We start from the raw sequence: 12500 nt of genomic DNA on the forward strand, positions 1-12500 counted from the left end.
GATTAGCTTCCTGGCTTTGACAGAGTTGACTACACTGACAGTAGACATTTTCAGATCCCTTGTCTATCGCTTGCAAAGAATTTCGTGAGTCATTTCGGCTTGAAACGGTAGGCCGTTGCGTCAATGCAAACGCTTTTAAACTATTACTTCAAAGATCCATGCGCTTACTTTTATTCGAGACTCAAAACGAAATGAGAAAAAAATTACCTTTTCAAAGGTCATCAAATGCGGGCAGCGATTTCAATCTCATTTTATGGAATTATGGAATGTTTCCAACGGTTGCTTTTTAGCGCTTCATCAACTATTGGGGAGAAAGGTTGATGTGTTTCAAATGGAAATGGGCCATAATTATTTTTAAAGGCTTGTACTGTTAAAGGTCTGTTCACCCCAAATACGCAAACGCAGGTGCAAATCAATTCGAAAAAGAAGTGTGCAGTAGATGAAGCAGAAGCGTTCGCTTTCCGCTTGCGTCTTACGCAACTAAAACGGGGACTATCACTCTCTCCTCCGCAGAGGCTCAAGGAGGTTAATCCGCTGAGCAAGGTACACGCGGGCGAAAAAAGTGAGGAACTGAGAGAGGAACCGGGAGAGCGTTCGCCCGCCTAATCGATCTCGTTTCTTGCGCCAGCACTCACCTTGCACAGCGGACACGTCCTGACGCCTTACTTGACGCCTTACCGATCACAGCCGATCAAAGCCGATCACCTTACCGATAACCGAACCTCTGCGGAGGAGAAAGGGGAAGGAAAGGAAAGGAGCTTTATTTAGGTGTCTAGTTGATTTAGCGCTGGAGCACTAATTGGGGACACTGTAAAGTGAAATTAACAATCAACGCAAATCAAGTCATGCATGTGTCTTCACTTGCTGCGCATCTGTGCTCGATTACTGCGCTAGTGGGAAGAGATCTGTACTGTTCCAAGAAGCTTTCTTAGTCTCCGGATTTCTTTAGCTCCCATTTCTTACTTCCGTGAAATTACATTTGGTCTAACTTGTCTTCGTTGAACTTATACTGTTTTCACACTAGGCCGAAACATGTTTAGTCAGATCACGAATGAAACATGTTTCGTTATGAAAAGTTTTCACATCAGACAGTGCATTGCGCGAATCATGGTTGAAACATGATTATTCTGAGCATGATTGAAACAACCTCGCGAGATAGTTTCAGTCATGGTCAGACTAAACACGTTCAAGATGGTGGATAAATGCGGAGAGGAGGCGAGTGTCCAAAAGAACCAAAATTGGGTCTGTTATGATGCCAAATGTCTGGTAACACGTAGTAACGCGTGCGCCTTACATAGTAACGGAGGCAAGAGTTGGAAGCATGTTTTGAAATATTTTTTTTCTGTTAGCACTAATGCAAATACCTGGCGGAAGTGGGAAGAAGAATAGTTTTATTTTTGCTGGCTCCTGTCTGTTAAAATGGTTTTTTTAGCGTGCATTCAATACTGCAACTTTCGCCAAAAGGTAAATTAAATGGCTTCATCTTTGAAAAACCGACATCGCACTCACCGCGAATCGGTTTCGCGTGAAATATAACGTGGAATTCCCTCGTCAGGTGGTAAATTTTCCTGTCTTGTGCGCGCAATGAGTTATAGGAATGATTTGGTAGGCACCGTTCCCAGAAAGCACTGCACTCCAGCTCTCGTTCAAACGACGAGATAAATACCTTTCACTTCATTTGTTTTTGAATTCCACATTAATCAAGTTGAAACCTAAACCTAAGGCCATCAAAATTCGGTTAAGTCTGTAACCTGCAATAGTATTGGTACTCAATGAAACTTTAAAGGTGTCCACTGAATTGTCTTGAATCTTGCTTCCTGTTTCTACTCGATTTTCGATCAGTGCCTAGGAAGCGTGTATCATAGTAATCCCTCCTTTTCTCTTGACGCCCGTGAATAGACTTTCCATGAGACTTGCATGGTCGTATGTTGAGGTAACCACCCTAATTAAAATCACCACACTCAAAATAAAAACTCAAGAATTCTTTTATTTGTTTTAAACAATATTTTGTGTATCGTTATGGTTAGTTTAATTTATATAATTTGAACTCAAAATCTAAGCCTGCCCTAGTAATTGCTACAAGAATTGGAGAAGTGTTCGCATACTAGGGAAGGCTTATGGTCTCAAGATTTTGAGTTCAAATTATAAAAATTAAACTAGCCATAACAATAAAAAATATTCTTTTATTTTAAAAACTAAGAATAACTTTGAATTTACTTAGTCAAAATATGTCTGCGAAATTCCCCCCACAATGAGCCGGTGACTTTATGAGCCAATTTTAAAACTCAACTACTCAAACCTCCCACATTAGAGGAGTACAGTTTGCATTTCATCCGTAAATCAGATAAGAAACCCAATGTCTGGACTAAGGTGTTTAAAACAACAACTAAATCTGGAAATAGAACGAACCAAAACAGGTTAATTATACTTCCTAAAGCCAAACGCCATCCACCAGGGTGCTGGTCTCATTCACTAAGACTTCTGCACATTACATATCATGGTAAGGGAATACTGCCATGCGACCGTGTCCAAGAGAAGAATTAAAGGAAATCGGTTCTACGTTGTGGAAGGAGAACTGCGAGGAAGGAATAACTCTCCTATATATGTCGACATATCTGTAAAAAATATAGCCCTAAAACAAACAAACTGTATCGGCAATATTGTCATCGAAGCTAACTTTGGGTTTGGTATGAAAGCGATTCCATTCTGAGCTTTAATAGCAAGACACAACAGGTGCAAACACTTTGGCTAACAAACCTTTTTGAAATCTTTAGACGGTTTCCTAAACTGAAACCCGACCTCCATGGCCTCTTCATGAATATTCATTGAAAACGCAACGAGATGTTGACATCCGCAGCCTTTTAAATACTTGTGTTTTTTTTGCTTTTTTGAGAGAACGTGTTGGTCTACAGATCACATACGTACAGGATTAAACATAATGAGATTCGCACCGATTTTGGATAAGGGTCAAGACGTCTCCTCTAAATTCAACCTTCTCATTTTGTAACTCGTTTCAAATTCTTTGTCAGTAATTACCACTTACCCTTCACGGGAAAATCGTTGTTTATCAACTAGTTTCGAATTCTGCGCGAACAAAAGAACAGAGTCGAGGTTAAGGATCGTATTTTCCCCTTTTTTTCCAACAAAAAAGAATGCGCTTTACTCCCCGTGAACATCGGCTTTGTTCTATTCTTACCCAATTTGGGCGAGCATCTTATTACTTGCAATCCTGTCTATGAGTGTAAGATTTAGTCGATTTGAACTCCCGCACTTTCTTGTGTCGGACCTCGTAACAAGGGCCCCATTGTTTTTACCGTGTAAATTTTGTAGTACTAACGAGTTACACATTACAAAGAGGCTAGTATCAAAACAAGGTCAATGTCAGCATTGCTGCTATTCTTGGTCAGTGTAACCCAGCAACCAACCTAAATGACTTGTTGACGAGAAAGCAAATACAAAGTTGAAATGCGCCAAAAAAGGACTGAGACAACGGAAACTCTGGCGAGAACGTGCGCAACCGTCGTGTATGTAAGTTGTTGGGCCTGGGCACTACTGCTGGCCTTTCGCTCGCGCAACCCCAGATTTTGCATAAATGTTGTTGTCACCGAAGAAATGCAGTTGTGGACCAGGCCAAAGTTGCACACATTAAGCCCATTTACATCACAAGTTACAACAGGAGCCCATAACCAGAAGCCTACATACAAGTCTAATAGTAGGAACTTTACGATTTACGACGCGGTCGTGAAATCACCAAATTTGAGCATTTTTGACAACGCGAGCGCACAAATGTGAATCTATAATTCTCTATTTTTACTCTGAAACCGCTCGTACCAATTTATTTTTAGGATACTTCGCCCACATTGTACGACGCGAAGGAGATGGCCAAACCTCGAGAAACTTACGATAGTGCAAAGTTGTATTTTGAGGTGAGGTTTTCGTTGACGTTGACGTCGCCGTCGTAGATTGTAAAGTTCCTACTAAGTCTATGTAACGGCGTTTTCACAGATCAAGCTATTCTAATACGAGTTCTTTAAGAAGATTTGTCTTGCACGAGTGACCAATCTCAATCCCACGGGTAATAATTTCTCGTGTCGTGAAGAGCTGTTTTCAGCTGGAAAGGTTTGGTTTCGCGGGAAAACCAATCTAAAAATAGATGGTTTGCAAGCAATCTCTGGAGAAACAGATAGGGATGCTGCAATGTACAATTGCTGGTGGACGAACAAAAGAAGCTAATGAGAGATCTTTTGTTTTCGTCCACCAGCATGGCGGCGAGACGTCACGTGAAAACCACTCATACTGTCGGTCTGTAAAAACGCAGTTCCACAAATACAAAAATATGCTATCGGAAGACTGGTGTAAATGAAGCTTAGTCTACGAAACTGTTTTGGAATTCAATTAATGCTCCTTTTGCGCGTTTCTTGGAAGTCCGAAAACTTTTCGTGCCTTTTCGAGAGTCATAATTCCCTCTGTACCTTAAGAGCGGAGACGATTTTAGTGCTCCAAAACCACAATCATTTAGCCTTTTGTTAAAATACCAGCCTATGAAAGTGACAAGCGGATAGTGTAGTTTCGTAAATGGCTTTTCGGGCCCGAAAAGTTTTTGAGACTTTGAAGAAACGGGCTTCTGGTATAACTCAATTTAATCTTACGCTTAGGCAACCCTAAGACGCATGCGACTGGGGGTTGAATTTGTTTTGAAGTCGCATGAATTTTTATTTATTGGTTATTTTAACTTTTCATACCATTGGGGTGCTTGCATCTGATATGTTTATTCATATTTCCAAGCTGGGTGAATGTTCTCAGGCAGTGAGGACATTGAAAAGGTTTTTCCCCTGTGTGAATTCTGTTGTGCTTCTTGAGAGTTGATTGGTCAGTGAATGCCTTACCACAGCCATCGTGGGCACACCTGAATGGTTTTTCTCCGGTGTGAATGCGCTTATGATTCCTTACAGCAGTAGAATGCGAGAATCGCCGCTGGCAAATGTCGCATTCAAACGGTTTTTCTCCCGTATGTGAGCGCTTATGCGATTCCAGACCACCGGCTTGTGCAAATGCTCGTTTGCAAATCATGCAGGAATACGGTCGCTCACCCGTATGAATACGCATATGAATCTTGAGTGCTGATTTCCTGGAGTATGTCTTATGGCAATGACTACAACAATGACATTTCAAGCCTTTCTGCTGACTAGAACTTTTGCTGACCGCTTCTCTACATATCTCGACTTTGTTCTCTCCTTGAAGATCCGTATCCGCTTGGCCACTGGAAAAATGATTGATTTTGGCCGTTGGTTCATGATGAAAAGGGTTTGGTTGTTCAGTCGCTTGATTTGGCATCGTCAAAAGGTTCGCCGCACGAAACATGTAATTTACGTCTGGATATTGCGGGCTTGTTCCCTTGGTAACAATCGGAATAGTAGCCTGGCATCCAATTCCTGAGGGAATCTTTACGTTGGACTCATGATCTAATATCAGCCCCATCTGGGCAGCTTTGGGTCGCATGGCTGCTTGCACGAATGAGTCAAACATATCGGGTTCACTGGTGGGGACCTGGAGCGGCGCATATTGCCAAGGTGCTATTTGTGGCGGACTCGCATCGAAAAGAGGTGAAAACTGCGCAGCCATGTTAAGAGAAGATCCAGGGACGTAGGGGGCGATCTTGAGACCAAATGGACCTGAAGACACCGGGGAAGTAAATCTATTTTGATTAATAGCGCTAAAAGCTTCTCCGTAACTCATGTTCCATGTCTGGTTTGAAACGCTGTCTGTTTCGTTTTGGTGAAATACGTGTCGAGTAAATTTAATTTTACTGCTAAGGTTTTCAAAGTGATTTTTCCTCAGAGTGTTCGCTTGAGGCAATTGAATGGTGTGCTGGTGCTGTAGCATTTGAACGTTATTATTTAAAGCGCTCTTGCGCCAAACAACAACGCAATTGTCAGGTTTTCGAAGTGGTGTTGCTGAAGACAGAGTTAGGTTTTTGTATGCTTTACAGTTCCAGGTTTCACCGTTAAAAGTGGAGCCTGCAGAGGGTGCGTGGGTGCTGTTTGTATTGGGCTGAATACCTTGTTGTAAAAAGGGACCATTAAGGACGGACCCCAGAGCGTAGCGACAGGAAAGGACTTTTGATGAGGTCACTGTTGGGGCCATTGCGAAATAAGGCTGATGTTCCAGAAATGGTTTGTAGTTCGAAGTTTCAACAGGCGTGGCCTCGTGGATAAAGTCGGAGAAATTTGCAAACCCATCTTGTGATCCATGGCTTCCGTTTTCACCAATTTCGTGTTCGTTGTTAATCACATTTGTAGCTGTTGCATGGTCTCGCAAGTTGTTAGAGACCTTTCCAGGTGTTGACACCGTCCTTTGGTATTCCATAATGTAGTGTGCAGGCCAAGAAGGGTTTTCTGTGTGTTTTAAAAATGTAATAACGAGAAAATTAGCTATTCGAAACAGATCATACGTCCAAGATCAAGATGGAAACCCTCTGGTTCCCAGTGTTTGAGAAGTTCTAAGTTTTTTTCTTGCTAGGGGAAAGTCATTTCCTATTGTAGATTCTTCTGTCCACAAAACGCCCCTGTCATTCGGACAAAATTGAAAGCGTTTTTCGGTTGAAGCGTACCGTTCACAATTTATTTATTTAGGGAGCTTAAGCACGCGCGTTTTTGAGACGCAGACGCCAAACGGAAGTGAGCTGTTTTCCCTTTTAACTTGTCTTCACACAACCACATTTACGTTGCCAAGCATCTTTTCTCCATTACAGATGATTAATATAAAAATGTGCATGGGGGACACCACTGTCCTGGCACGCGAAATTATCTCTTCCGGTTGCCGTCCGCGTCTCAAAAACGCGCGTGCTTGCGAAATATAAAAGCGGATCTGAAGAGAGCAATGAAAACGGAGACAATGAAAGTTCTTTCTTGACTTTGGCAGCAAGTATACGTAGTTATATAAAAAAATCTCTCAAACTCTCACAAAATTCAAAAAAAGGCTTTCAACTGTATCGCACAGCCTTCATTAGAGCAAAATGAGGTTTTTTTGTCAAGTGACTCATGTATATCAGTCATTTGACAACAAATTGTCAAACAGAACATCATATCAAAAACAGCTTCAATCTTTAGCCCTGAAGACCGGGGACTTAGTACAACCTCCTTTCTAGATACTTGTGTCATTTAGGTCAATAGTCTTGTTACAAGTATCCCAACAAAGTAAGAAATCATGGCCCAGTTACAAAAGCCGGTTACACCAGCCCGCGATCAAATACTGACCCGGCATAGTTTAAGTTTGCCCGTGAAAAAGCCTTAGCAATCTAATTTTATGCAATATGGAAAACAAAAGGTCTAGATGAAAATTGAAGGCTAAGAATCTTGTGGAAACATTTTTGATAGGTAAATAGACTGAAAAAAGTGTTTCCATTAACCCATCAGGATTAGCTAAATTGGGCTTTGAGCAACTGGGTCAAGGGTTGTTAGACAGCGACTTGAGCGAGAAATCAGCTGGCGTGGTAGAGCCAATCTCAAGACAGACCAGGTAGCACAACTCTTTGAGTTGTGTTTGAAAACCACCTATTTTTAGAGGAGTTTTTTTCAAACAAAAATAAGGTGCGACCCTGTTGTCATGCGTATCAATGATAACTGCAACTTTGACAGGAAGCGTTATCTACTGCGAACTACCCACCAGACATCCTGTATCACTATGTTGATGACACATTTACTAAATTGCAGTGTGAATATTGATAGCTTGACACGTCAGCAACATTAACCCCCATATCAACTTTACCAGCGAACTGGAGAAAGATGGCAAGCTGCCCTTTTTAGACCGCTGTGTGTGAACGAGAATATAGACCCTATGCAAAAATGGCTGCCTTTAAATTATTCTTTTGTTCATATTCAAAATAGCCCAACTAACCTCGTTTTTGAGACAAAAATTCTAAAGAATTTGTTATCCCGAACGAGGTTAGTTGGGCTATTTTGAATATGAACAAAAGAATAATTTAAAGGCAGCCATTTTTGCATAGGGTCTATAAGGTAAGAGAGCGCCCGTGCTGCAAATGTTATTTTTATCTGTTGTTACCACGACCACACGGCCCACTTTCACACCAACTGACCGGTAAGGTAAATAAACACGCAGTTTTACACGGTACACGGTAATATATAGATTTAGCCAAGCCTAAAAGCGGAGCTCCCGGGTTATTTATTCTTTAAATAACTTAACCTAGCTTGAGCCTGCGATCCAATAGAAACCCAGTAACTGGTCAGCGGTCAATTTTAAAAGAAAGGTGACCTCGATGAGCTCCTAGCTTGAGCCCGTGATATGGTCACGTGATGCTGGTCAGCAGATACCTTGTTTTGACAGGTGTCAATTGACCATAACATGGATGTCCAATATCAAAGATGTACGCTGCAAACTAGCTGGAGTATGGCCGCCTCAATGAACTCTAAACTTGGGCCCACGATATGGCCACTGGTCACATTGGCATGCATGGAGGCGTGGACGTACGAACGGTCGTACGATGACCAAAACCAAATTTTCTCGCACGAATAAGTTCCCGTATTTTCTTACCCATGGTGCTCCGCGCGGGGGCCTTCGGTGCCCGGCGCTCCGCTATTAATAATAGCTTTCAAGAAGTGTACGACATTACACGCAAGAGCTGTGGAGAACCCCACATAGAAGAGACAGCCAGGGCTGGGTGAACCTCAGAAGCAAACAACATCCGCTGTAATGGGATCATCAGCTCAAGGCCAAAAATGAGATTGACTGGGAGGGGATCAAAATCCTTGACTACCGGACCATAGATACCATCCAGATCACGTGCCGTTGTCTAGCTTTAAATAGAGATGGTCCCACTATATTTCAAGCAATCAACCGGTGAGTTTAAGTTGTTCGAAGTTCGCTAAGTGAAGCCCTAGTTCTCAAATAAGTCATCACTTTTGTGTAAATTTATTTTTGGATCAATGAATTTCCGAAAAATACCAACAATTTGAACTTTGGAATCGTCTGATTTGCACATGGCCTGGACTTCTAAGCTTAGAACGACGAGATGTTTATATTTTTGTTGCCCCAATATTTTGAATCTCAACATGCGGCATTGAAATGATGAAAAAGCGTTGCATACTGGGACGTTCTAAGAGTAAACTATCTGACACCCTGCGAGCAGAGCTTCTCCAAAACTCGCGCCAGAGGGCGAGCAACAGAGGCTCTGCAGAAATCGTATCAAGTCTTTTAAGTCACCGCAGCCAAAGTTTCTGGTCTAATCACTCTGGTGAAATCGGTTTAGGCAGCGCGCGCATCATATTTTTGACAAGGCGAAGGTCAAAGTCGAGCCTTCAGTTCGAAAATCAACAGGGAGTTTAAGCAAAGACGGCTACGACAACGAAAACGTTAGTCCGAAATATAACTTAACGCTATCGCAACTATTTCGCGATTATTCCGTCTTCTTCATCTTGTACAATACAGGTGAACTATCCTGAAACTGGATGGGTACGAATGCTTTTTAAGTCAAAGCTGAAAGTATTTTCTTCGTTGTTATATGCTCACGTTGTCGTCAAAAAAAAATTGGTTACAGTAAACACCCGCATATAAGAACAAGTGGATTAAGAACATCAGGCTGAAATTTGGCCAATAACGCATCATATAAATAAGAACAAATTCAGCCTGATAAATAAAACATGTTCTTAATATAAAGGGAAATGGCATTAGAATAAGGAAAAAGTACAGTACAGTAAGTGATCAAAGTAATTATGGTGTTCAGGACCATTACAAACTTTGAAATCTATTTTTAAAAGGCTTCTATGTCAATTAAACCTCTAGTAATGTACAATTTGAAGTATTTGTGAAACCAATTGTAAGAACATTTTAAGAACACTTCCAGGCTGATTTCTTACTAAGCACCCCTTAAGTAAGAACACGATCAGCCTGTAACCTGAAATCAGTGTTCTTCTATGCGGGTGTTTACTGTATTTCACGTTGTTGTTTTGTGGAGTACGGCAGAGAAACGCACGGAAATTCGTGTTGGTTCAAAAAGACTAAATGCCCGAAAGTCCAAAATTTTCGCTGAATTCCGACAGAAAGCCGCATGAGTATTTGGCATTTATTTGGAAACGCCAAGCGCTTCTGAAAATTGTTTTGGTTTTGTAATGGGCCAATTTCTTAAGCTTGTGCAATCCGAATCGAAATCTCTGTTAACTTAAACAAAAACTAAGGATATAAAATAATCAAATCAAAACATGCTATAACAATTCTTCCCAACGGTGCAACTGACGTAACAGTTCAAGAGTTCAAGGCTGGTTGTTATTTCTTTGACTCAATTCTTATCATTGAGTTCCCTGACCAGTTACACATTTACGTCATTGTGAACAACGGGCTCTTGCATTGAGTTTCAGCATCTTTGCAACGTGATGCTAAGATACCAATATTGCATTGATTATGCGGGCGGAAACGATGCACTGGAAAATGCTTGGGCGTCTCATTACGCAATGGAACTAAAGCCCGATTAACACAACTTCACTATGCGGGATTTGAAAAACCATTTGGGATTTTTTGGTTTCCTTTTTAGTGACGTGCAGCTAAAATGAGACCACAACAGATATCTGTCACAAGCAATGCTGAGTTCACATTCATCATTTATTGCGCTCGTTCAGATAGTCTCCCTCGCAGCCGTTTTTTGGATGTCACGCAACGTTCCCACTACTTTTGGGGGAACGTTGCGTGACATCAAAAAAACGGCTGCGAGGGAGACTATCGTTCAGACAGCACAGCACCATCCTATTTCCTCCTTCTTCCGAATTAACTCAAGAACATCCAATCACGCTGTTTTGCTAAAGTATTTCTACACACGATAAACTTGAATATCAAGACTCTCTTTCAAGTTGTCCTGAATGGAGTTGGGTATTTCGTGCAGGCTCTTTGAAGTCATCGCTGTGTAGGGTTCTCTTTCCCATACTGAAGCCTCGAAAGTGACCAAGTCACTACCCTGGTCCCAGTGATTTTGAGAGAGAGAGCTGCCGAGCGGCGAAGACGAGTCGCGAAGCGGCGAGAAGAGAAATCTCACTTTCATGCAGACGCCAGCTGTCAAATCGATAATTACAGAAGGGACAGATGGCAACTTAACAATCACGCGTCCCCTCGGTATTACCAATCATACGAACCAATCATATTGATTTGCGTGTTTGCAAAAATATCAACCAATCCGAGTCAGATCCTGACTCGTGCGTCTCGCCGCTTCGTGGCTCTTGCTCTCCGCTTTTCGCGGCTCAAGAAAAACCTCTGGGGCCAGGTTACCAAGTCACTTGAAAGAGATTTTAAAATTAGTCGTTTCTTTCTCCGAGGGAGTTAATTTTCAAAAGAGCTGGATGTTGTCACTCTTTTCTTTCTTTTTCTTCGCCTTTGGAAGGCCTATCTCACTGGACTTCTGCGCCTTTAGGTCGACCTCGTTTTCGCATTTTCGGTTTATACTAATGGTTACTTCTCTGCCCCATTGTGGATCTGTGGTAGTCTGTGCTCAGTATTTTCAATTTTCGTTCCTGTGTTTGCAAAACTGCCGGTGTTTGTTCCTGGGCCCTTATCGTTAACAAATAGCTTCAATGTCTTCGCATTGTTTTGTCTTTCTTGATTTCCATGCATCTTCGACTTCACAAACACTAACACCGCGGCCAAGCTACCAGCTACTTGAAATGGACTGTAACATACCGATATTTTAATTGTCTTTATTTAAATTTGTGTTACCTTTTGTTTTCAATTTATGCACCAATCAATTCGAAAGTTCAACATCCCCCCCCCCCCCCCACCGGACAAAACATGGGCGTTTGAACTTTTGAAGATTGGATCGTTCCAAATTCCCGCTCCCTCGGGCCAAAATAGTGTTCCAATGCCCTACCCTGTCGTCGGATTTGTCTGTCTGTCCCCAACTTTTGAAGACCCTTTTTGTTAGCGACTTCGGCGCCCGAAAAAAAAATCATTTGAAACATGACTCTTCCGGTTCAATTTCTCCCACCCAACGCAGGCAAAGGTCAAACTCCCCACTCCCCGGGCACAGAGGATAGTGAAATGCCCGGGGTTTGCCCAGGTGGGGGGATGCTGAAGTTTCGATTTGATCGGCGCATTACTCCTATATCAAGTTAGGCTCGAGTGACCAGCCGTTTTATGCGCCCACGTTCCTCCACGCACACCACGGCTGGATCACTGGTCCAGCCAGTTGTATTTTCCCACCAATCAGAAAGTCGCCTGCCTGCCAAGTACAAAGTACAATTGGCTGAATACAAAATACAATTGCGACCGGGACTATAGCCTGAGACCAGGCTCTGCAGTCAGGGGCACCCAACGACCAATTTGTTGTAAAATGTATTATTATACCCCAGTTAATGAAAATAAATGTTATTAAGGCATTTTCAGGTGTTTTTCAGTGTTGCTGGGAAAACATTATCTGTTCCTTTTTCCCAGCAAGACACACAAGAAATTTCCCAGCCAGCTAGATAAAATTGGTTGGTTTCCCAGCCAGCTGATCAAATTTATTT

Source organism: Montipora capricornis, chromosome 3 (genome assembly GCF_036669925.1).
Source record: "Montipora capricornis isolate CH-2021 chromosome 3, ASM3666992v2, whole genome shotgun sequence".
NCBI lineage: Eukaryota > Metazoa > Cnidaria > Anthozoa > Scleractinia > Acroporidae > Montipora > Montipora capricornis.